This window comes from Bubalus kerabau, chromosome 5, assembly GCF_029407905.1.
Source record: "Bubalus kerabau isolate K-KA32 ecotype Philippines breed swamp buffalo chromosome 5, PCC_UOA_SB_1v2, whole genome shotgun sequence".
Lineage (NCBI taxonomy): Eukaryota > Metazoa > Chordata > Mammalia > Artiodactyla > Bovidae > Bubalus > Bubalus kerabau.
This window is the reverse complement of record NC_073628.1, coordinates 40,490,277-40,517,035: the sequence shown is the minus strand read 5'-3', so window position 1 is coordinate 40,517,035 and position 26,759 is coordinate 40,490,277. Positions and strand designations below refer to the sequence as shown.

The window sequence follows — 26,759 nt, the reverse complement described above, 5'->3', positions numbered from 1 at the left end:
AGGCTAAACCTGACCCTCTTATGAGGATGTGATCTGGGGAGGATTCATGCTCTCAGAAATGAGCTGACCTCCCAGATTCTCACCATAAGTCCAAGATAAACCATCTTTTCATTAGCTCCCAAGGAAAGAGCATGAAGTCCAAATGCAGAAGTAAAAGTTAGGACCTGGAGTCAACAAGATAGGAGATACAGGAGACTCATCAGGCCCCTGATCAAGGCTGAGGCATTTGAGCCCTGGACCCACAAAGGGAAAAGCAAACAGTTCCCAGTGGTGGACACACGATGAAACCTGACAAGCCCCTGAGCACCTTCACCCGTGGCTCAGCAGACAAGAACCCGCCGGCGATGCAGGAGACGCAGGTAGACACGGGTTCCGTGCCTGGACTGAGAAGATCCCCTGGAGGAGGAAATGGCAACCCACTCCAGTGTTCTTGTCTGGGAAAGCCCACGGACAGAGGAGCCTGGCGGCTGCAGTCCACAGGCTGCAAAGGGACACAGCTGAGCACAGCACAGCACAGCACACCCCCTCAGAGTCCTGCGAAGTGAGATGACGGACACGCCTGGTGTCAGAAGGCCCTTCCAGCTCCGACAGTCTAGGGCTATGCGTTTGAGAGAACTTTGGGATACTAAAAAGAAGCACTGAAGCTTCCAAACATTTCATTTAGGACTAATTACTAAAGATTTCCCTTTAATAAAAGCTTTTAAAAACTAAAAATTGAAGGCATGCATTCATGTTTTTTCAGTCTGTTTGGCTATAATTTACTTATCAGAATAAAGTCAAAATTCCTCCCTATAGCTTTTTTTTTTTTTAGCTTGTGCAGCCTCATCTCTTAAAACCCCCTTCTTCACATCATCTACTCTACCCTCCTCATCCGCTTCTCCTAAATAGGTCGTTTCTATTCATCCTTTCCCTGAGTCAGGAAGATCCCTCTAGAGAAGGGAATGGCTACCCACTCCAGTATTCTTGTCTGGGAAGATTCCGTGGACAGAGGAGCCTGGTAAGGCTACAGTCCACGGGGTCACAAAGAGTCAGACACGACTGAGCGATTAAACACACACATACATTCGTTCTTTAGATTGCATTCACTTGTTACACTCTCTGAACACTCTCTTTCAAAATCCCTCTCAACACACACAGAGATGCCCCCAGGTTAGGTACCCATCTTAATAGACTCATAGAGTACTTTCCCTGTCACAACACTTCCCACTCTAGTTTGTTAGCAACACATTTAATGCTCCGTTTTTCTCTCTAGATTCTAAGCCAGGACAATGTCTATCTTGCTTTCCTGACACATGATAGATATCCTATAAATATTTCATGAGCGAATGAATAAAGCTAATTTTAAGTCAATAGATTCTGAGTGAAGACTCAATAAAATAGTACATGACATTGTATATCTCTGTTGCCCTGGATGATGTTAGAACTGTCCCTACAGGTTGACTCTTTAAGGATTCCAGCTGACAGGAATGTGTGTAACCTAACAGTATTTGAAGAATGTTTTAAGACTAACATCTTCAAAATAAAAGAGTAATAATTATACTTATGTCTTTCATATAACAGGGGCTTCCCTGATGGCTCAGATGTTTAAAGAATCTGCCAGCAATGCAGAAGACATGGGTTCATATAACCCCCGGGTTCATATAAAAACCACTAGAGGGCAATGAAAGCCAACTTGAAACATCTTTTAAAGGAAAGAAGAATAGTAAAAATGTTTTTCTTGGTAAAATCTGGACAGATGATCTTATGTTGGGGATAGTTAAAGGAACTGCTATAGTCTCTGTGATTATGGGTTGAGCAGTTATAATTACCTTTCTCGTGTGGTCTTAAAACCTAGATTATCTGTGATCATAATATCACCTTACATTTTATGCGTGATCTCATTTGAACCTCCCACAACATTGTTGTTTAGTCACTAAGTCATGTCCGACTCTTTGCAACCCCATGGACTATAGCCTTTCAGGCTCCTCTGTCCATGGGATTTCCCACATCAGCAGGGAATACATTCTTTTCTCATTTTCCAATTAAAAAAACAACTGAGGTTCAAGAGGTATTGATGTAGTAAGTAGCCAGAAGGAACAAAATTACTGGCACAAACTGTGTGAATACTTGTTGGCTGCTTATATTTACCACACATACAAAATTCCTTGCTAAGGCAGACAATCTGGGAGAATACAGTTCCCAAAATTAATTGCAGCAATTTAGAATGGAGACATAAGGCAGTAGCTTCTTAGCAGATCTTGTGGTTCTAGGTGACCACAAGGTACCATCTGATGATGATGTCAGAATACGTACCTAGAACCTATTTATAGAAATATGCTGCTGGGGCCTAGAAAGGGGACAAGCTTCTGACCTTCACACTGGTTAGACCCTTCCTAGGACTATATGGACCATTCCAGTTGCTGCATTTTTGAAATCAAGAAACAACAGACTAGGGCTAGTGTACAAGATATATTAGAGAGTTAAGGAGAAATTAGGATGTCCTGAAATGCCGGAGTCCAACCCCAGCAACCAGGGATTCAACCTGAAGAGGTGAATGGTGTCGGTGATGAAACAGCCTCTCATTTTTCTTTTGGACTGCCTCTTTATTTCAAGTTTAAGATTCTCTTTTATATTTTTACAAAAACATTAGGTCAGAGGTTTGACATTTTCAGTTCCCCCTCTCCCAGATTTATTATCTCCATAAATCATTGTTGCTCTTCAGAGTTCCTGCTTCAGTGATTCTCTTGGAATCAGCCTTATCATCTATTATCTACCTCCTCTAATGTGTCCTGTAGTTAACTTGTGATTACATTGTAACTCATGCTACATTCCTCAGTTTACTACTTATCTTCCTAAGTCCTGTTTGCCCCTAACATCCTGAGCTCACTATCTCTTAAAAAAGGCTTCTAGCTATAGTGTCTCTAAAAATTCCTAACTTCTATAAGCTATAGTAAAATATGCTAACTTTACAACATTCCTTAAATCTATAACTTCTAACTATTTTAATTATTCCTAAGCCCTAAATTCAGTAAACTCCTTTGCCATAAACTTTCTCCTCACATATAGGCTTCAGATATCAATCCCTCCCATGGCCTCAAGCTACGGCCCATGTGCTCATCCTGGAACACTCTTTTGTAAAAGTCCTTAAACAAATGTCAATGATTAACTTTATGAATTATTTTCTGAGCACAGCTGCAGAAGGTTTTGTGCCTTCTCATGCTCCTCTCAAGAACAATAAGCACCTTAATATTCCTTTTCAGTCAACTCAGCCAAGGAAAGGAAAGGACAAGTCAGAATTACAAGGCCTAACTCCTTCATCCTGAGGCCGTGCCTGCAGAATGAGGAGAGGGGTCTGGGGCCGTGCCTCCATTTTGTCAGTAATGCCTAACACAGCTCCCGACACTGAAGGGGGTATGAGAACAAGGGAGATGGGGTTAGCTATAGTAATGCTTAAGCTTGTTGGTGCTGGAGTCAGAAAATGTGGATATGACTTGACATTCACACTGAAAACTAATCATTCCAGGGACCTGGGTTGGTTTATTATGTATATCAAATATGGACGCCAACATGGGTATGTAAAAGGCTCGTCCTACGATTCACTTGCTGTAGAAGAAGCCTCTTGACTATCTTAGTCTGAGCCAATAGGAGAAGTCCTTTCTGGAGGCCAGGTGAAGGCCTAGGGAGGCCCCTGGGTGGCAGGCGTGGCCTTGCACAGTAGCAGGGGAGGGAGATGCTGAGCTATCAGAGGCTTTCTCCAATCTCCTCCTCCAACTCTTGTGTAAGCAGACATGGGGTGGGTTCAGGGAGTTCTAAGGGCCAGCTTAGAGTGGGCGCTGTGGGGTTTTTCTTCACCTGAGGATGGCTTAGTGTCCCCTGCAGGTGGCAGGCACCTCACTGCTCTTCACCCCTGTCACCCATGAATTTATGATGAATTTCGCTTCCAAGATCATTCTTCACAATAAGATATAGGAAGCAGATGGGTTGGCATGGCCTCTGCTATCACCATTTTTTAGAAGATGTGAATGATGAACTTGCCTCTGTGGGTATATTGATGAAGGCAAATTGAATGATGAAACACCAGATCTTGAGTCCTTTTATGAAAATGCCAAAAGCTGTTTCCAGGAAAGGTTATCTTGTCACTGCAAACTCCAACTTAGTGATTATCACAGCAGGTGCACATCAGGAAGGAGGAGAAACACACCTTCATTTAATCTACTGAAATATGACTGTCTTCGATGTTTTAACATATTATCCAATACAATTGCCATAGCTGGCAAACTGATTATTGCTTCTAATCTAATGGCTATCTCATGTAGCCTGGAAGTTGAATGAATTTCCCAAAATCGTGTTATTGGAAGTGGTCATAATCTGGACACTGCCCATTTCCCTTCTTTGGTTGGGCAGAAGCTTGGTGTCTGCTCTGAAACCTGTCATGGGTGGATCCTTGGAAAATGGGGAGACTCAAGTGTTCCTGTGTGGAGTGGAGTGAACATTGATGATGATCCTCGGAAGGATCTGAACTCAGATGTAAGAACTGATAAAGATCATGAGCAGTGGGGAAACATCCACAAAGAAGTGATTGTGATGCCTATGAGATTATTGAAATGAAAGGCAATACAGATGACCTTTGAACCACACAAGTTTGAACTTTGCCAGTCTACTTATATGCAGATTTTTTTCTATAGGAAGTACTATGGTACTATGCTATCTATGCTCGATTGCTTAAATTCCTGAGTACAAAACAATGGATACAAAGGAACCACATGTAGGGAGGACCCAACTGTTGGTTATAGGTGGATTTTTCAACTTTACAGTGGGCTGGGGCCCCTAACACCTCCCTCACCCAGTGTTGGCCAAGAGTTAACTACTTCTTGGGCCACTGGCCCATCTGTAGCTGATTTAACACAAAGTCTTTTAACACCAAGTATTTTGAAGACTCTTGAGTACATCCAGGGACTTCCCTGGCAGTTCAGTGCTTAAGACTCCATGCTTCCACTGCAGGTAGTGGGGTTGCATCCCTGGTCGGGGAACTAAAATCCTGCATGCCATGTGTTGCAGCCAATGAGGAAAAAGGAAAAAAAAAAAGAAAACAGTATATCCGGTTTCCACCAATTAAAGACCTCTATAGAATAAATGAAGAAGTATTCCTCAGTGTTCCTTGTACCATGGGAGAAAATAATATTACAGAACCTATTCAGAACCTTGACAAGGTTCACGGTGGGGCGGGGGGTGGGCGGGGGGAGTGCAGAAATACTTTGGGAAATTCAGAAAGAGTTCAAGCTTTAAAGTTTCTTAAAGCTACCATCCTGAAGCTATTGAAGAAGAGAGAGTAGGTATGGGACTGTATATGTTAAACCTATAAATAAACTTTAAACCCCAAGAATTGGAAAGAGGAAAGTGGGTAGAGTGACTCCCCATTTAGCCCTCCAGCTCTTTTATTTAGCATCCAGATGTCAGATGACACTTATTTTTTTACAATCCGAAGTGATTGTGCCAAACAAGGTGTTTTTGGTACCTCCAACGTATCAGTACTTGTCTTATATATATACACATATGTAGTTGCCATTTGGTTCAAAAGAACCTATGATGTAGGTGTTTATTGTGTTATAGAAATTCTTATTTTAAGCTGGAAAAAAAAAAGTTCTAATTCCTTTAAATACATACTAATTATATTACTCTGGCTGACTTATACATATGTTTATTTATGTACTATTTTTAAAAGTTATAACTACTTCTGTAAGGTAAAAATAAAGTACATGCACAAAGCGGGAAAAAGTGGATCTGGATCCTGACTCTAGACTTATAATTGTGAACTTGGGCAATTTACTTCTCTGCCTCAGTTTCCTCAGCCACAAAACGATGACCGTGTCTATTTATAGGGCTGTTAGGAGAAAGAGTCAAAATAATGCGTGTACATTTGGTGCCACATTTGACACAAGGAAGGATATAATAAATGCTTGCCCTTTGCTGTTGTTGGGCTGTTAAAGCATTTGCAAGGCCTTTCTGTAGAAATGAATGTAGACTTATTTGTGTTGCCCCAGAAAATGTATCAGAACACAGAGAGCCACTAGCTAAAAGCAAGAGTTCGTGAATCTGGCAGGTTAGTTTTCAAATCCAGTTTCCACCACATAATGCCTAACTAACCTTTGACGAATTACTCAGCCTCACTGAGTCTCCATTTTCCCGTGTTAAGAAGCATTTGCAGCAGTTCTGCACTGTGTTAAGTAAGTGGGCAGAGCAACAGGGTGTCATTTCACTCCATTGTAGATAGTCGGCAGGGGACAGCTAACCATCTACAGGGCTTGAGAGAGCGCATACCTGCAGAGGGGGAGATTTTTTTTATTAAATCTCAAAGGACCCTATCAAGTGCATTTGTTTCTACCCTTGAAAATGTCAGAAATAAAATTTGTTCTCACATTCAAGTTGTCTTCATCTGGCTTGTCATAAGCTGGTCCTCAAGTGGCCATTCATTCAAAACAATTTCCCCTAGAAGAGCATTTGGCCTTTAAAGTTGACTAGGTTCCTTTATTTCTTGAAGAGCCAAAAAAAAAAAAAAGGAAGGAAAAATGTTGGCTTTGGAGACAGAGAGATATCTGAACTTTGCTTTACTTGCTAACTAGCTCTGAGAACTTTGGACAATTACTTGGCTTCCTTGAACTAAATGTCCTCTGCAAAATAGGGCAGGCTTGTACGTCAAAGAACTGTTAGGGTGCTTAAGTGTGCCAGGGTGTAGGCACCCAGCCTGGTGCCTGACACAGAGGAGGTCCTGCCTTCCAGGGCAGCAGCCCCAGCAATCCTAGTGCTCACAGCTCTCTGAGCCAGCCTCGAACACCGGCCTTCTGACGATCATCCCATCTTAACCCAGGGACATGGCCCCTGCCAGCTGAAAGCTGACCTCTGGGCCATCTCCCACTCTTTTAATCCATGAGCTCTCCCCCTCACACCCTGTGTGTACCTGGGATTCTAGTGTTCCCATGCTCTTTCTGTGTGCCCTCAGTGAAAATCTACCCTTCTGGAAAGAAATCAGATGCCCCAGTTCACCTTGAAGTTGAATACCATGAAAAAGGCAAAGTATCATCCCAACTACATTGAGATTTTAATAGTATAACAACCTTAAAGCTAGAGCACTGACTCTCAAATGGTAAAATTATAGGATTTGCAATATTCCCCATGAGAAAGAATTTCAGAAATGCAGGAGAGTCCTTCATCGCCTGAGTCCATTTTTACATTTCAAAGATGACTACATGAGGCTGTGATCTCTCTGACAGCAAACCCAAATCTTATTTTTATTGATTTCAGTACATGGTGCAGCCTCTGGCAGGTTATAGGTATTCAATAAATGTAGACTAGATGGTCTTAAGGCCATGTCAGATGTATAAAAATATTTCCTAGCCCACACCACTACTCCTAGATACAAATCTAAAACCATTTATCAAACACTTGGGAGAAGGGAGTTAGAAGAAATAAAAGTACTTTTCTTTTCTTTAATGTTGAGGAGAGAGGGTGTAAATTCCCTTTACTTCAGTTCAGTTGCTCAGTCGTGTCCAACTCTTTGCAACCCCATGAACCGCAGCACGCCAGGCCTCCCTGTCCATCACCAACTCCCAGAGTTTACCCAAACCCATGTCCATCAAGTCGGTGATGCCATCCAACCATCTCATCCTCTGTCGTCCCCTTCTCCTCCTGCCCTCAATCTTTCCCAGCATCAGGGAAAGATTGACTTTTCCAATGAGTCAGCTCTTCGCATCAGGTGGCCAAAGTATTGGAGTTTCAGCTTCAGCATCAGTCCTTCCAGTGAACACCTAGGACTGATCTCCTTTAGAATGGACTGGTTGGATTTCATAGGAGGAGGAGGATTTGAATTGAGCTTCCCAAGGCCAGGGTGGCAGGATCACCCTGTGGCTCCTGAGTAGATTGAGTATTCCCAGCAGACAGCAAGAGAGAAGTTCAAAAGCTACTAGTGCTGATGACGACACTGGAAGCACTTGTCTGAGCAGCTAGTTTTGGAAACCTGCACCCCAGTGTACATTTCCCTATCTGCATTTCGGTTTCCTTTGAGCATTTTAAATACTTCTCCCACATCCCCTCTCACACGTCTCCTACACAGTCCCGATCCTCCATCTCTCCCACATATATAGCAAAAAAAAAAAAAAAAAAAAAAAAAGGATCTCTTTCTCTGTGATACTAATTTCCTCTAATCTTTGCTCAGTAATATATCACAGTCAGAACAAGTTTCAACTCATTAGTTGACAATCTTAATGTCACTGGCTTAAAAGAGTCAAAGATTTGCTCTTTTGCTTAATATCCAACAAGAAATATGGATTTTAATGTACCTTCCCCCCACTGTCTGAGGCTGAAATTTCCACAAAATTGAACTCAAATTTTGACATTTTAAAACTATTCTGGAAAAAAAAAAAGAACCAAGGAGATTTATTTTACTGTTTCTTATTTACTATAAAAACAAATAACATGAATTTTACTGCTTGGATGTGTTTAACGAGGAAACAATAGGACTTCCCCAGTGGTTCAAGTGGTAAAGAATCTGCCTGCAATGCAGGAGATGCAGGAGATGTGAGTTCAATCCCTGGGTCAGGAAGAACCCCTGGAGAAAGAAATGGCAACCCACTCCAGTATTCTTGCCTGGAAAATCCCGTGGACAGAAGAGCCTGGAGGGCTACAGTCCACAGGGTCAAAAGGAGTCAGACATGACTGAGCACACAGGCACAATCTAACCCAAAAAAGCCCAAGAGTTAAATTTTACATGCCATTCACATTAAAAAGTACAAAATTGAAATGTGCTTTTAGTGGTATCAGTAGTGGTATGAGGTTGAACCACTGGACTTCCCAGATGGCGCTAGTGGTAAAGAACCCACCTGCCAATGCAGGAGACATAAAGAGATGCGGGTTCAATCCCTGGGTGGGGAAGAACCCCAGGAGGACTGCATGGAAACCCACTCCAGTATTCTTGCCTGGAGAATCCCGTGGACAGTGGAGTCTGGCGGGCTACAGTTCACAGGGTCTCAAAGAGTCAGACACGACTGAAGCAACTTAGGGTGCATGCATGCAAAATTACCGTTTTTCTAGGTCAGGTCAAATATTGGCAATTTTGTACAGTTCAAACTAATATGGATTCATATTTCTCTAGTACCCACTGAACCCTCACAGATATCTTGGTCCTACAACTCTTGGGCAGAGGTTAAGGCCATAGATGACAGTATGTAAAATGTCTTAGAGGGTTCACATTAGAAAAGTCACCTCTGTTGGTTTGCTCTTAAAAAGGATGTTTAATGGCTTCCCAATTTAAAAGTAATAGCCATCATCCATTCAGTAGGTTTTTGTATGCATCATCTCATTCAACCAATATGATTCTGCAACTCTTTTGAAGAAAATATCCCTATCACTCTGTAGATGTGAAAAATGGAGTCTCAGAGCTGGTCACCTGCCCAGGATCACACAGCGGGTAAGGGACAGTTCCAAAATTCCAAGCCTAAATTTGCTGGCAAAGCCCATACTTTTTCCCCTATGTTACACTGCTCCCACTGATATGGGAAGCAATGAAGGAAGAGAGGGAGGGAGGAAGGAAACAAAGGAAGGAAAACAGGTCTTCAAAATGAAATACTAATTATCATCAGCTGCTGCTGCTAAGTCACTTCAGTTGCGTCCGACTCTGTGCAACCCCATAGACGGCAGCCCACCAGGCTCCCCCGTCCCTGGGATTCTCCAGGCAAGAACACTGGAGTGGGTTGCCATTTCCTTCTCCAATACATGATGGTGAAAAGTGAAAGTGAAGTCACTCAGTCGTGTCCGACTCTTCGTGACCCCATGGATTGCAGCCTACCAGGCTCCTCCGTCCATGGGATTTTCCAGGCAAGAGTACTGGAGTGAGTTGCCATTGCCTTCTCCGTTATCATCAGCACTTAATAATATGGATACATGTTGAGCTTTTTGCATGGGAATTTTAACTTTCTACAGTTAAGCCCTTGAGATGAAACCTGATAAAGTAAGAGATCTTCTTATAGACCCTGAGTGCCTCAAGAGAAGAGGTTGTATCTAAATAATCTTGGTATCTGTGGACCGTGGTATAGGACCTGAAACATAGTAAGTCCCAAATAAGTGCTTCGAGAATGAATATGTGAATGAGTAAATAAATGAATGACTTGTACAATGGAGGGAGGCAGAGTATGTACATAGCTCTTTGCAGAATCAAACATCTTACTATATATATATATATATATATTTTTAATCACATGATTGAGTCACAGAGTCATAACTCTGAATGGGACTTCATGAGTTCCTTGTATAATATTTGTTTGTTTGTTTTATGAGTCAAGCAACTAAAGCACAAACTTCCAAAGCTAATTAGTGAGGAAGCTGGAGCCACATCCACTAAGTATTCTTGAAAACATACTCATCCCTGGATTATGCCACCTACTGGGACAAAAAAACACTAATCTAAAATAGTGAATTATCCTAACCCCATCCATGATCGAGAACTTCCAGATGTACAAACTGGATTTAGAAAAGGCAGAGGAACCAGAGGTCAAATTGCCAACATCTGCTGGATCATAGAAAAAGAAGGGAATTCCAAAAAACATCTACTTTTGCATCACTGACTACACTAAAGCCTTCGGCTGTGTGGATCACAACAAATTGGAAAATTCTTAAAGAGATGAGAATACCAAACCACCTTATTTGTCTCCTGAGAAATCTGTTTGCAGGCCAAGAAGCAACAGTTAGAACCAGACATGGAACAATGGACTGGTTCAAAATTGGGGACGGAGTACAATAAGGCTGTGTATTGTCACCCTCCTTACTTTACTTATATCTAGAGCACATCATGTGAAATGCCAGGCTGGATGAAGCTCAGGATGGAATCAAGATTGCCAGGAGAAATATCACAAACCTCAGATATACAGATGACACCACTCTAATGGCAGAAAATGAAGAGGAACTAAAGAGCCTCTTGATGAAGGCAAAAGAAGAGAGTCAAAAAGCTGATTTAAAACTCAACATTCAAAAAACTAAGATCATGGCATCTGGCTCTATCACTTCATGGCAAATCAGTTCAGTTCAGTCACGTCCGATTCTTTGTGACCCCATGAACCACAGCACCCCAGGCCTCCCTATCCATCACCAACTGCCCGAGTCTACCCAAACCCATATCCATTGAGTCAGTGATGCCATCCAACCATCTCATCCTCTGTTGTCCCCTACTGCTCCTGCCCATCTTTCCCAGCATCAGGGTCTTTTCAAATGAGTCAGCTCTTCGCATGAGGTGGCCAAAGTATTGGAGTTTCAGCTTCAACATCAGTTCTTCCAAAGAACACCCAGGACTGATCTCCTTTAGGATGGACTGGTTGGATCTCCTTGCAGTCTAAGGGACTCTCAAGAGTCTTCAATACCACAGTTCAAAACCATCAATTCTTCTGAGCTCAGCTTTCTTTATAGTCCAACTCTCACATCCATACATGACTACTGGAAAAACCATAGCCTTGACTAGATGGACCTTTGTTGACAAAGTAATGTCTCTGCTTTTTAATATGCTGTCTAGGTTGGGCATAACTTTTCTTCCAAGGAGTAAGCGTCTTTTAATTTCATGGCTGCAATCACCATCTGCAGTGATCATGGCAAATAGATGGGGGGAAAGTAGAAACAGTGACAGACTATATTTTCTTCGGCTCCAAAATCACTGCAGAGAGTGACTACAGCCATGAAATTAAAAGATGTTTACTCCTTGAAAGAAAAAAATTATGACAAACCTAGACAGTGTATTAAAAAGCAGAGACATCACTTTGCTGACAAAGGTCCATTTAGTCAAAGTTACAGTTTTTCTAGTAGTCATGTACAGATGTGAGAGTTGGACCATAAATAAGGCTGAGCACTGAAGAATTGATGCTTTTGAATTGTGGTGCTGGAGAAGACTCCTGAGAGTCCTCTGGACAGCAAGGAGATCAAACCAGTCAATCATAAAAGAAATCAACCCTGAAAATTCATTGAAAGGACTGATACTGAAGCTCCAATATTTTGGCCACCTAATGCAAAGAGCTGACTCATTGGAAAAGACCCTAATACTGGGAAATATTGAGGCAGGAGGAAAAGGGGGTGACAGAGAATGAGATGGTTCAGTGGCATCACTGACTCAATGGACATGAGTCTGAGCAAACTCCAGTAGATAGTAGAGGACAGGGAAGCCTGACATGCTGTAGTCCATTGGGTCCTGAAGAGGTGGACATGACTTAGCAACTGAACAACAAGTTATATTTTGATACACTGGATATATATGTGAATATACATACATTCTATGAATATGGATATATACACATATAAATAATTGCAGAACAATTTACTTTCTTTAAAGAAATATAAAAGTGGAACTGGTTTATTTTTCCCACACAGCAATTAATAAAGATCAAGATGAGGCAGGAATTTCTAGATGGTGGAAAGTCAAATACAAGCTTTTTGTTTTGAGAACCCCACCCGTCTACTAATCCTAAAGTGGATTAATACCACAGACAGGAAACTTACATGGCCAGACACCCACAGGCCAGCAAAAACGAAACCAAGAACGTTACTTTTCATACATACAACAGACACTTTTACATACATTATCCTGAAAAAACATGTTGTACAATTACACATACTTTCTTAGTGATTTATCATTTTATGTACACTTATTTTATCCCCTATTTATTGGTGTGGGGGGGGGGGGGAACATACCTTTTTCCTAGTTTACCTCACTTTCTTATTATACCTGACTTTGAAGAGAAGCAATATTTAGAACTGACTCATTCCCTGCAAATAGATGACAAGCTTGTATAATCTGATCTAATATTCATGGTTTTCTACCAGTCATTTCAAGTCTCCAATGTGACTTTTCCCCAAGTGCCTCTGTCAACCCTGTATTTTGTATTTGAGCTTCATACTAAAATCACATCAATGCAGTGATGTTTTCACGCTTTTATGAGGGAATGAGTTGTTGGCAAAGGATGGGTAAGAACTGAAGGTTTCCATAGAGGTGATGTAAACCTTGAACTATACACATGCTCAGAAGCTTAGAGTTAAGCTGCTGATGACTGGCTGATGCTAGTAAGGAAAAAGGAGAATGTGAGAAGGAAAACTTGGGGTCTAAAACATTCAGCATGTAACGGCTATTTTAAGAAGGAATATGAGCTTTCGATCAATTCCTTGATATTTTACAGTAGGGCTCTACATTAGACAAGAACAAGTGGGTTTTTAAAAAATATTTTACAGCAGCTACATGGTCTTATAAAGCCTAGGGAGCTTCCCCAGAAACCCAATGCAGAAAAACCCTAACTTCAGGCTTGTCTTCGACTTAGAGTCACAGAACATGAAATATAAACAAGACAGCCTGAGATGACATTTCAAAATAGAAGCAATGAATTTTATTTCAGCTTGAGAGCGAGCTCCTCTGGTTTGCCTATATTTGAGAGCTAACTCGATGTTTCGGTCATATTAATTTGGGGAGTGAGAAAACTTTATTTTTTATTATCATAATTATAGGGCTCTGGAAGAAGCAAGTCAGTTTGGACTTCGAATGGGCAACCAATTCCAGAAAGTCTGCGTTAGGTGGCAAACACGCTAAGTCGTGGGCTGTGCTTCCAACAGAGCAGGAGAAATCGAAGGGAGAAGAGAAAAAAAGGATGTAGTAAGAAAACCGATCGGTCAGAGGGAGGGGGTAGGAGAAAGGCAAGAGAGACGGCGGCGGGAAGAGGGAAGAGAGCCGTAGAGGAAAGATAAGGAAGTGGGAGGCAGCGGGCAGGCGGTTACAGATGCAGCTGATCAGAGGTGAGGAGAGGATCGCGGAGGTGAGACCCCGAGCGGGGCGGAAGTATGGGGACGGGAGGGCAAGACAAAGCGGAGATCCTGAGGAGCCCACCTCTGCGGAGCATGGATGTGGTCACTTCTCCAGGTGGTTAGGTGTTGGGCAAAAGAGAAAACGGCAACAGAAAGCTGCACGCAAGACTAAATGGTAAAGGAAAACGAGAAATGGGAAGGAGATTTTAAAGAACATAGAGTTCCATGTCGGGGTTCCACTGAATGCTCAGTGCCAAGAACAGCAAGGGGTAGTTTTGTGTGTTATTTCTCGGATGCTGGCGGCTGTCAGGACAGTGGATGAAGTCTGAGAGTTGGGGTTTCAGGCAGCTCCAGCGCTGCTTCTCCACCTCCAGCCTCCCACACTCCTTACTGACTTAATCACAGGATGTGGCCGAGCCTGCAGCCCGCCTTTAAGGGAACCAGCCCAAGTGTAGAGTGAAGTATAGAATGAAGTACAGTCCAAGAAGGGAGCTGAGCGGGAGGGTGGGACCCGGGGCTGAATTTGGCCACGGGAAACATCTAAGGCTTTGACATTAAGATGCTGGGGGTGGGGGTGGGGGGACAGGTTGAGCTCTCTATAATGCCCAAAGTGAGGGAGTTACTGAGTGCAGGGATGGGGGGATGCTCTGAATAATTGAGGCTGAAAGGAGCAGTCCCTAGAAATCAGGACTGTGAGAGCATGCTTGGAGGGCGTGGTTTAAGAAAATGGAAAGGCTGAGTGGCCCAAGGTTGAGGGCAGGCACTTGGCGGGAGCTGGGGCAGCTGTTAGAAGGCGTCCTTTGAGCCATGTGATGTAAGGGATAGGGGGTGGGCGGAGGGGGGGGCGGGCGTCCACTGGGCAGCATCTGGCATAGGTGCTTGTCAGCGAGCGTCAGCTGCAGCCTGAGTGTAGGGGAGAAAGCAGGTAGTTTGTGTTTATCACGGGCTGGAGTTCTTATCCCAGCCCAGCCGGCTTGAAAGCTTTTAATCTCCCTGTGCCTCAGTTTCTTCATCGTAAAAGTTAAGCTCAGCAAAGGTCTTGGGAGGACATGCAATAACAAGCCCAGCGCAATACCCACTTGCTCAATATTCCGTTATTTGTATTCTCTTTATTAGTAAACTCCCACATTTACATTTCTGGTCGCTGTTTAAGGAAAGTCCATTTCACTGGGTTTCTTTCCTCTTTAGTCCTTCTCTCTTTTCTGTCTCATCTCTTGATTCTTTCTCCCTCCCTCCCTTTATTAACTGAGCACTTACTTTGTGCTAGGAACTGCACCATGGCAGTGAAACCGATTTCTTGATGTATTTTTTTCTCTAACTATGGGAGTGTGGCTTTTTAGCTTTGTTCACATCCAGAGCTTCGGCAACTAACCATGGAAACTCAGACTTCACTGGGGAGTTGTTTTCTGTTGGGAGCTGCGTTCTGTGTGCTAAATTGGGAGAGCTGGAAGGAGGGAAATTAGTTAGCAATTAGAAAAGATTTAAAGGACTGAAAATACCTCCCTGACTTTTTAAATGGAAAATTTTCTGATACTTAAAATATTCACTTGGGGTTGACGGTAAAAGACTCCACACAGCCTTGGCTAATTTCTGAGGCTCTGATGTATGCTTGAAGGAACGAAGGAAGTGAGGAAGAGCAGGTAATTCCAGAAGAAGTCGTTCCTCCTCACTCTTTTGATTTTATGCAGTTTGTTGTTTTAGAAGAGTTTTGAACTGATTCAAAGTTCTCCAGATTAGGAAACTTTGTAATGAAATCATTGCCTCAGAATTAAGGCTATATTTTGTGTGGTCCAGCTAGCACTTCCCACATTCAAGACAGCAGCTCCAGGGACTTCCCTGATGGTCCAGTGGTTAGGGCCCCCCCCAAAAAGAAACAACCACATTGCTTCTCCAGCTCAGAAAACCCCACCCTTTAGGGAAAGCTGACTGCCTCCTTGTCAGGGTCCTGCATGTCTCCTCCACTCATTCTCTTCTCATCACGCCCTTTTCTAGTTTGTTTTCTTTTCATTACTAGTCACTGCAGTTGGCCACCAAATTTTTTGGTAAGCTGATTAATAATGCTTTTTTTTTTTCCTTTAGAGGAATAAGAGTCTTAAGGCCTCCTCAGTGGGAAAGGGATTTATTCTGCACATGTAATTGCAATCAACCTCCATAATAATCTGTGAGGAAGGGAATTTGTGCCACATCCTAGAAATACATGAGGAATAAGACAATGGCTGGGATTGTCCTTGTGAGGCTTGGAGTCTAGTTAGTAACATTTATTCATAAAAAGGTAATATTAATGGACAAAGAGTGCAAATTATTTAACACTGTGTCATTTGGTGTATTTTTTAAAATAACTTTATATGGAGATAAATATATGTGCTTTTGTCCTTATAGACAGTCAACCCTTGAACAACATGGGTTTGAACTACGTGTGTGCGTGTGTGTGTATATTAGTTGATCAGTTGTGTCCAACTCTTTATGACCCCCATGGACTGTAGCCCTCCAGGCTCCTCTGTCTATGGGATTCTCCAGGCAAGAATACTGGAGTGGGTAGCCATTCCCTTCTCCAGGGGAGCTTCCTGAGCAGGGATTGAACCTGCATCTCCTGCACTGACAGGCAGATTCTTTACCACTAGCACCACCTGAACTACCTGGGTCCACTTATACATAAATTTTTCCAATAAATATAGTATATGCCATCATTTAGAGGCACCAGGTAGTATTCTAGGCATCAGGAATATAGCTGGGGATGTTTTTGTATGTGTGGAAAAATGTATAGAAGTCATATTTATTATCAGTGGTTACCTGAAAGTTAGATTAGAAAGGAGACATTCAAATTGTCATTCTTCTGTATTGTTTTCATTATTTGAAATGTCTGAATTATTTCTATGTCTTAAAAGATAATAATAAAACATTAAAGGAGGGTGAAAATTAAAATAACAGATAAGAACAGCAAGTAAATTGAATATCTTCTTCTTTTTCCTTAGATAATCTTTCTACAGGTAGTCATTAAATTAACAGCTAATGATTCTAGGGAAAAAAAAAGAGGGTTAGAAAATTACCATTTTCCAACCCTCAATAAAATAATTGTTTCAGACAAGCATAGTAGATGCTGAAAAAAATTGAGATGGAAGTTTACGGGAAAGAGGATATTCACATGGTTTCAACCAATCACAGATTTGTGTTTACAAAGATTCCTTTAGAATGGAGAGATCTGGTGGTCCTCAACCAAATAGCCGAACTTTATCACCAATAGTGAGACGATCTCACATTTTGGTCCTCAGAGTGTGATACTGAGTAGGCAATATTACTCAAGATTTTGTGAAAAAAGTTTGACCTGATAATGATCTGGAAGAAACAGACAAATTCAGAATGTGGAACAGTCTATAAGCATCTGGCCTGAACTGTTAGGAAAAAAGAAAGCAATAAAGGAATGGCAGGGAAGGGAGAAGGGAAGAATAAAGGGGGAAAGGCAATGTCATTAAAGAAAAAAGAAGGTACTGTTTTAGATTAATAATTACTGAAGGCACAGTAACAATCAAATACAATGAGTAAACCTTGCTTCGATCCTCCTTGATTGAAGGGGGGAAAAAACTATAGAAGACATTTTGAGGACAATTAAGGAAATTTGTAGGTACAGTATATTGGATCAAGTGTAGTAATGGTTATATGGCAAATATCTTTACACTGAGGAGATACCTTGCCAGTATGTTAGGTTGGAAGTGGCCCAATGTCTGCTACACGTTTCAAATGCTTCAGAATAAAAAGGTGTGTTTGTGTAAGTGCCTCCTCTCTCTTCTGAGATAGATGTGGAGATAACAACTGAGAGAAAGACAGGTGGGCAGAGAAAGTGGGAGCGGGAGAGAGTAAACATGCCAAAATATTAGCAGCTGTTAAAACTTGATGAAAAATACGGATTTTCACTGTACTGTTCTTTCAATTTTTCTGTAGTTTGAATTTTTCAAAATAGTTGGGAGGGGGTTTGTGGCAAAATAGTCCAGATCAAGAGTTGGGGCTAGAGTAGTAAATTAGAAGAGAAAGAACAAAAACTCAAAGATATTTTGAAAGGAAAATAGATTAATAAATATCATTTCTCAACCAAAGGGGTAAAAAAACAGTTCAATTTTCCGCATTTGTGTCTTTGCAGATCTCTTTCTGATTTGACTGATGAAACGATTGAAAAGAGGATTTAAGAGTCCTTGACACAGTTTGCCCGAACTTGGAAAAACTGTTTCTGGGTGCTCTTAGACCATAAGATGATGAACTTATTTTTAGGTGATGAATAAGTTAAACGCTGAGATGTAATCATGGACAACAGTCATCTGATACAAGATACACATGAGCCCAAACACAAAAGGATATCATTATCCTGAGGAGCTAGAGTGAAACAAACATCAAGTAGCCAGAGTTTGAGTTTTGCATTAATACATTTTGACCAAGATAATTCCATTAGCACCTCATTCCTACACAAGCCTTTCAGATGCTTTAGAAATGGACCATTTGACATGTACGTCTCTCAAGACAGTTTTTTCCTTCCTTTAAACTGATTTTAATGCTTATTAAGGAGGTCAACCAACGGTGGGGGGGATTGGGAGGGAGAAAACCAAGACTCTCTTTCACATATTCTATAATCTCATTAAAGTTCATTTGGGATTAGCATATTTACATGAAAAATGGTGCTGATCCAGTATTTCTTGTGGCAGGTGCTATTGCATTTTTGGAGGAAGAGCTTCTCACTGTGTATGACTGTGCTATAGTCTGCAGGACTTAACGCCTGAGCTTTGCATGGTTAACGCTGACTCCAAACTCGAACATTTTAAGAACAAAAAATACCTACCTCTCCCCAACATTTCCATACCCAGTTGAGAATTTCTGGTAGATTCTAGTTTACTGAGGGCACAACCATTGCTTTTTTTTTTTTACCAGTGCCTCCCCCAAACTTAGTACAATGAAGGCACACTCAGCAAATATCTATTGAATAGATTCATATAATGTTTGAAAATTTGATTACTCAAATTTACTCAGTTTTCCTATAAACATTACTGTATTTTTAATCTGCCTTGGTAGCCCTTTTTTGTTTTTTATTGTCAAAGTAACACAAACCTCAAATTCAATAAGTTAAAACTTGTTCAATAACTTTAAACTTATTCTTATAATACATGCTCACTCAAAAATCATTCAGATTCTGCTAAAGACTATAATGTAAACTGCAATCCCATCTCTCTTCTTCAGCATTTCTCCCCCATTGAGCCTCAAAAACTTAGCCCTTTGATATTCTCCATTAGCATTTGATTGTATAATTTTCATGCCTTCCCTATAAGATCATAGATCATTTTCTTCCTAAGAATAGGGTTATATACACACACAGTTTTGTACCTTTCTTTTTAACTTAGTGGGGTATCATGGGTATTTTTCAGTATCAGAATATTAGACACATGTCATTGCTTTTAATGACTGTGTAGTATTCCATTGCATGGATATTTCATAGCTTGTTTAACCAATTCCCTTTCAGTGGTGTTTTTAACACTACATTTAGTATCCTTGCCTGAAGAATCCCATGGACGGAGGAGCCTGGTAGGCTGTAGTCCACGGGGTTGCAAAGAGTTGGACACAACTGAACGACTTTTTACTTAGTGAGAGTTTAATATCAGAAACCCAAAAAACTAAGTTGTTTTTTTTTTTGATAATTGAATATTTGCAATCAGTACACTGATTTCAAAGGGGCATACATGCTGAACATGTAGGTTGCTTTTACTACCACCATCCAGCAGAGAAAGGCCTCCGTTTCCAATCCGATCATAACCTAAGGGAATCTGTCAGCCTGGAATCGTACACACACCCATCCCAGAATAGAAAGCTCAGAGGGTGAAGGGAGAAGCACATCTTTGAAGGCAGGAATTTAGCCTCCTGCCCCAGACCTTGACCCTTTGCCTGAACAATTTTGGCCGTTAGGTGATGTGGAGTTGAGTGATCCTTCAGCAACAGTGTCTTCAAAGACATTGAGACGGGGGTGGGGACTTCAAGGACACCTGCATCATGATACCTGCAGCCCAGCATGGTGCTGAGAGATGCTAGTACTGACAGAGACCCACGTACAAAGTGCAGTGTGGTGGACAGGGCCCTGGATTGAAAAGAACGGGTCAGCTGTGTGCTGTATGGGTCAGTGTTCTCATGCTCATGTGTTCCTTTCCAACGTATATCTTTTTTTCCCCAATGGAAGTGCCTTTTTTTGTGACTGTGTTGGGTCTTTGCTGCTGCGTGGGCTTTCTCTAGTTGCAGCAAGCGGGGGCTCCTCTGCAGTTGCACTGTACTGGCTTCTCGTTGCAGTGGCCTCTCTCGTTGCAGAGCACAGGCTCTAGACCACAGGCCCAGTAGTGGGGGCGCTCAGGCTTGGTTACTGCACAGCATGCAGGATCTTCCTGGACTGGGGATCAAACCCATGTCTCCTGCGTTGGCAGGAGGATTCTTTACCACTCAGCCACCAGGGAAGCCCTACAAAGTACATCTTCAAGGAAGTTCCCAAGCCATTGTTCCAAGTCCTACTTAGTGATAGAGCCCCAGAAGGCCAGAAAGTTTGTAAATCAGAAAAATCGGAGCACAACTGGAGACTAAAACCAAATTTAGTATGAAGAGAGAGCCAGCAGAGTGCACGGGAGAACAAAGAGTTACACGTTCGTGAGAGGTGCCCACATCTGACTGATCATCTGTCATTAGACAGGTTCTTAAAATAAACATTTTTGGGCCTCACCCTCAGAGATTCTGATTCAGTGTATCCAGTTTATTCAGCCATTTTCCCCCTCAGAATGACAAATTCTTTCTGAAAAGGACTCTTAACTGTAACCCGGCTCATAGTAAGTATGCTATAAGTGGTTGTCAAATAAATTTTAATGGTTTAAATAAAAATGATGTGCTCTAATAATTATAATCATTCTTTTAAGTCAAGAAACATCATTAGGTATCTAGATAGTGCCCCAGGTATTAGAGGTAGGGATATAAGAGAGACAAGGTCCCTACTCACAGGAAGCTTTTCTTGGAGCACGTGAGATAACAAGAAGCAAAATATCAGGTGGGCCTAAGTACTGTAAGAAATTAAAACAAGATAGGCTGGAAGCCTACTTAATTGGGGGTAGTCAGCAAAGGGCTCTCTGTGGAACTGGGCTTCAAGCTGAGAATTGTGAAAATGAGGGATCAAATGGGAGAAATGCTGGGGAAGAGGACCACAGTCAGAAAGACAGCTGATATGGGGGCCCCAAGGCTGGAGGGAACTTGGATTTAGGTGAAACAGAATGAAGGCCCTTATGCCTGTGGAATAGAGAAGGAGGCAAAGAGTGCAATGAGATGGAATCAGAAGGATGAGTGGAGGTCATGGTTGGGTGTTGGGATTTTATTCAAAGTACAAGAAAACCGGGCTTCCCAGGTGGCGCTGGTGGTAAAGAACCCGCCTGCCAATGCAGGAGACGTAAGAGACCTGGGTTCAATCCCTGGGTAAGGAAGATCCCCTGGAGGAGAGTATGGCGACCCACTCCAGTCTTCTTGCCTGGAGAATCCTATGGACAGAGGAGCCTGGTGGGCTGTGTACAGTCCATAGGGTCGCAAAGAGTGGGTCATGACTGAAATGACTTAGCACGTACACGCAACAAGAAACCAATGGGAGAAAAAAAATAGCTGGAAAGAGGCATGATCAGAAATACATTTTGAAAAGATCATGGTGGCTGTTAGGTTGAAAACGGATAGAGAACAGTGGGAGAGATAGAGTGAAAGCAGAGTCCAGTCTGGAGACTACTGCAGATGCCCGGGGAGAAATGGCAGCTTGGCCAAGAGGGTAGGGCTGGAGTTGGGTAAAAGTGGATGAAATTAAAATGCTGCTTAAAGCTAAAAATAGACATGCTGATGACCATATGGGGGAGGTGGGAGGGAGAGAGAATAAAGGTTGGTCGTTGTGTAGGTTCTTGGTTGAGTGGTTTGAGTGATGGATGGTGGTATTACTATTTACTGAAAGTGGAAAAATCCCCCAGAAACAGGTTTTGAGGAAAAAATTAAGAGTTTGATTTTGAACATGGTGCCTTTGGAAAATCTTGGACATTCAACTGGAGGTGTCAAGTAAACAAATAAATGTAAGTCTAGACTTAAAGGAAAAGTCAGAGCTAGAGATACATTTTTGCTTACATATTCTTATAAAGATAGTCACTTTGTTACTCCAAGCATATGAACCCTAAAACATATTTATTGTGTTTTGCCCTAGAGTAAGTTGGCTTTGGATGGTCAAATTATACCTTATCATTTTCAGTTAAAGACTCCAAAATGATCAGTCCTCTACAAATGCCCTGGTAAACCAAAACATTTTTAAAGGTTTCTTTTTTTTCTTTTTTTTTTTTAACGTATGCCTACTTGCATCAGCAAACCAAATTTTAAAAGGATGTTAATTTTAATTGCTAAGGCATGCAAATATTCAGTATCAATTTTTCATTTTGCCTCTTCTCCAGGAGGGATCTGGTCTTGAGCTTTTATGCAGCAGCTGTCAGAAATGTTATCACTGGCAACCAAGTGCAACAGCCTCCAGGAGGAGAAGGGAACTTAATTAGAAATTTCCACTTCAAATACAATTTATAGTTCGTTCACTCTGGGATGAGCTGGAGGGTGTTTGAAAAGTTTAATGCTGAGTGAACTGTTTTTCTCAAGCTGTCAACAAAATACATATTAAGCATAGAACATATTTATTAGTCACTAGAAGGCAAATCAGATATTTAGCAGGAGGTTCTCTTTCTAGGTGAAGAAACGGAGTCCCAGAGAGATAAAGAGACTTCCCGAAGTGAAATAAGCTAACAGCAGGATGAGACAAACACTCAGGTCTTCTAACTCCTAGGATAGTGCTTTCCAGAGTACCAAGCTTCCTCTTTCAGTGCCTATAATCTCAGCACTTCTCCTTGGCCTAAGTATTTAAGATAATTTTATACTAGTCCAGGTTATCCTCTTACTCGGTGAGTATCAGGGGAGGAGGTCAGTAATAGTCAATAATTATATATCCTCACTATATATCAGGCACTCCTGTAAGTATTTTACATGTATTAACTACCTGTGGACAATAGCCCGGGCTCCTCTGTCCATGGGATTCTCCAGGTAAGAAGACTGGAGTGGGTTGCCATGCCCTCCTCCAGGGGATCTTCCCCAGAGATCAAACCCACATGTCCTACATCTCCTGCATTGGCAGGTAGGTTCTAGGGAAGCCCATTAACTAATCTATCCTATAGCAACACTGTGAGTACTCTTATTACTCACCTATTGTACAACAGGCAGGTCTAGTCAGATCAGGGTACTGACCTTAGGAATATCAAGAACAAAATGATAACATTATTTCTCTAAGCTTCAGATGGCTATTTCCCAACTCCCTGTAAAACTGTAGCTGTCCAATAGACACAGCAAATTCAACATATCTAAAACAAAATGCACTATCCTCTTGTCCTGGGGTCTTCCCTGGTGGCTCAGATGGTAAAGAATCTGCCTGCAATGCAGGAGACCCATGTTCAATCCCTGGGTCAGGAATATCCCCTGGAGAAGGGAATGGTAACCCACTTCAGTATTCTTGCCTGAAGAATCCCATGGACAGAGGAGCCTGGTGGGCTACAGTCTAAAAGAGTCGAAAAGAGTCAGACACGACTGAGCTACGGACACACAGATTCTCTTGTCCAGACCCACTTTCCACCTTGTGTTCCCATTTTGATTAATGGTATCATCACCCCTCTCTAACCAGCTTTCTCATTTCCCATTTCTCATCTACTCAGCACTATAAACACTATTTAAACTCTACTTCCCACACGTATTTGAGGAGAGGAGCCATACAGAACCTCCCCCTGCATCCTCTCTCAAGCCTACACTTATTTCCCACCCTCAATTCCATTCTCATTTTTCTAACTCAGGCCTTCATTATCTACCATGTGTAACACGGCAATCGTCTCCCACCTGGTTGTCTTATTTTTGATTACTTAGTTCTCCAACTCCAACTTTTCACTGTTGTCATAGTTGATCTTCCCAAACACAAATCAAATTGTGTTAAATGCCATTGTAAAACCCTCCCCTGGCCACTTATTGACAAAATTTCTTAAAGGGCATACAGGCTCACTTCTGCTGGTGCCATTTTCCCCTTCTCTCTCATGTTCTGTGCCAACCACCCAGCCTGCTCACACTTCAAGATTCAATGGGATATTTATAGTTTCCTTGCTTCCTTCACAAGTATGTGATAAGGATCACTTAATACATGTAAATGCTTTTATTACATTTGTTTGTTTCTATCTCACCTTGTTCGGTTAAAAAAAAAAAGTGAGGTGGGAAAACAATTTACTAACTGTAAAATACTTTGAGATGTTATTTTTAATCCATGGAAATCACTGAATTTTGAGCCGCAGGGGTCCCTAGAAATTGGGGGGTTTGGCACCTTCTATATTCTTCAGTGGCTCGTTAGCTGACCTAAGTTAGTGGCACAGCAAGCAACAGAACACAAATTTCCATCTCACTATATACATCATTTCAGGAAATTAAAAATAGACATTTTTTCCCCCCTCTTGAGAAAAGATGGTGCCTTCTACATTGATTTGATTCATTGGTACTATATCTGCTCATTTTACTATCCCCATTCTCTGTACTTAAAGTAGAAATCACTTGGATTCTGCCCCAGTTTCTTTCCTGCTGCCCCCTGCCACATACGACCCAGACCCCCAACTGTGAAATAATTTGCTTCAAACAGCCCCCAGTGTTTTGCACCTGACTAACTTTAATTGAAATCCGGTGCCAATTATCTGGCCCTTTCCCACTGGGTCATTCCTTTCTATTTTTTCCCCCACAATTAACACTTAAGTTAAATGTGTAGTTCTTAGCTACTCTTATTCCAAGACAATCTTCTACCAAAATCTATTCTTTGGTTTTATTATTGCTGATAGAAGTCATTGAGAAGTCCGTGTTTAATAATAGATATTCACCGACCCAATGTTCCAGGTGTTGAGTACTTCATTTGCATAATCTTAATCATCCTTACCACAACCCAGCAAAGTAAGGATTAATATCTTAATTGCATGGGGCTCCCCAGGTGGTGCTAGTGGTCAAGAATCTGCCTGCCAATGCAGGAGACATAACAGATGCAGGTTCGATCCCTGGGTGGGGAAGATCCCCTGGAGGAAGGCGTGGCAACCCACTCCAGCATTCTTGCCTGGAGAATCCTATGGGCAGAGGAGCCTAGCGGGCGACAGTCCATAGGGTTGAGAAGAATTGGACACAGCTGAGGCGATTTAGCATGTGCACTCATGCATCTTAGTTGCATATGAGGGAACTGAAGCTCAAAGGGATTAAGTAATTTACCCAAGGTCATAGAAATGGTAAATCACAGGACCAAGATTGGAATCATGTCCTTCTTCCCAGGACTGCTTTCAGAGCAGGTGGACAACAGGAGTTGGGATGGAAAACTTCAGCAGCCACGAGCAGTGATGCCTTCTGAGAGGCATCTGCAAAGGGATTAGTTCAACCTGGAGACCCTTCGTGGGGCAGGCAATGCACATACATCTGGAATATTGTCTGTATTCTCTCTAGCTGTAAGCACTCCGGGGGAGACAGGAGTGATGGTGAAATAACATTCCTCAATTCTAAGCTGAGAAATGGCTTCCCATTGCAGTCAAGATAAACTGTAAATTCACGTAATGTATCATGGTTAGGAATGCTGACCCTTAAACTGGATTGCCTGGGGTTTAATTCCTGGCTTTGCCATTCAGTAGCAGTGAAACCTTGAACAAGTATTGAATCTGCCTTTGCCCCAGTGTCTTCTGTTACAGTGGTCCCCAATCTTTTTGGCACAGGGGACAGGCTTCCTGGAAGGCAGTCTTTCCACAGAAGGTTGGAGGGTGATATGAGAGTTGGAGAGCTGCAGTCTAACCCCTCCACTCACCTCCTGCTGTGCAACCCGGTTCCTCACAGGGGGTTACTGGCCCCCGCTCTATTAAATTGGCACTTATGTGTTCTTAGGCTTCCCTGGTGGCTCAGACAGTAAAGAATCTGCCTGCAGCAGGTTGGAAAGATCCCCTAGAGAAGGGAATGAATGGCAACCCACTCCAGTATTCTTGTCTGGAGAATTCCATGGACAGAGGAACCTGGTGGGCTACAGTTCATGGGGTTGCAAAGAGTTGGACATGACTAAGTGACTAACACTTCACTTTCTTATGTGTTCTTACTTCATAGAGCTCTTATAAGGGTTAAGAAAATCAAAATATAGGAAATGCTTAGAACAGTGCCTGCCACAGAGCAAGTATATATGCATGACTTATCACCACTACCATTTTTTTTTTTTTTTTTTTTTTTTTTTGCCTCACTGCACTGCATGCTCCTCAACCGGGAATCAAATCCGTGCTCCCTGCAGTAGAAGCACAGAGCCCTAACCACTGGACCACCTGCCACTACCATCATCTTCCTCTTTATCATCACCACCACCCTCACTTGGGCTTCCCTGGTGGCTCAGACAATAAAGAATCCGCCTGGGATGCAGGAGACCTGGGTTAGATCTCTGGGTGCGGAAGATCCCCTGGAGAAGGAAATGGCAACCCACTCCTGTATTCTTGCCTGGGAAATCCCATGGACAGAGGAGCCTGGTGGGCTACATGGGGTCTTAAAAGAGTCAGAATGACTTAGCAACTAAACAACAACATCCCCTTCATTTATTCCGCCTCTCCTCTCTGCCCTTTAGTAACAACTACTTTCTTTGCCTCAAATGTGCCAGCCGCTTTCACCTCCAGACCTTCGCGTGTGTCTCCCTGTCTGGAACACTATTGCCACTCCTCTGCCCACGCCTCTCTCCGCAGTCCTCCGTGGACACCCCAACCCATCTTTACCTGGATAACTCATTCAGATCTCATTTCTTGATGTCACTTCCTCCAGAAAACCTTTATATGCCTCCTCATACCTCAGCAGGGCCCCTCCTCTGGGTCCCAGAGCATTCTGACTTGATC

General features: G+C 42.2%; 1 protein-coding gene, 1 long non-coding RNA gene and 1 pseudogene across 11 annotated transcripts in view; all 3 read left to right on the top strand.

Moving 5' to 3' along the window:
• DLG2 (discs large MAGUK scaffold protein 2) overlaps nt 1–26,759 on the top strand; it is a 1,420,652-nt gene that overhangs the window by 1,042,111 nt on the left and 351,782 nt on the right. The gene's annotated exons all lie outside the window — the stretch shown is intronic.
• LOC129653491 (L-lactate dehydrogenase A-like 6B) lies at nt 282–5,013 on the top strand (annotated as a pseudogene).
• On the top strand, nt 19,480–24,442 carry LOC129652666 (uncharacterized). Its single transcript, XR_008714671.1, has 3 exons — nt 19,480–21,055; nt 21,795–21,893; nt 22,263–24,442. It is a non-coding gene; the product is annotated as an uncharacterized LOC129652666 (long non-coding RNA).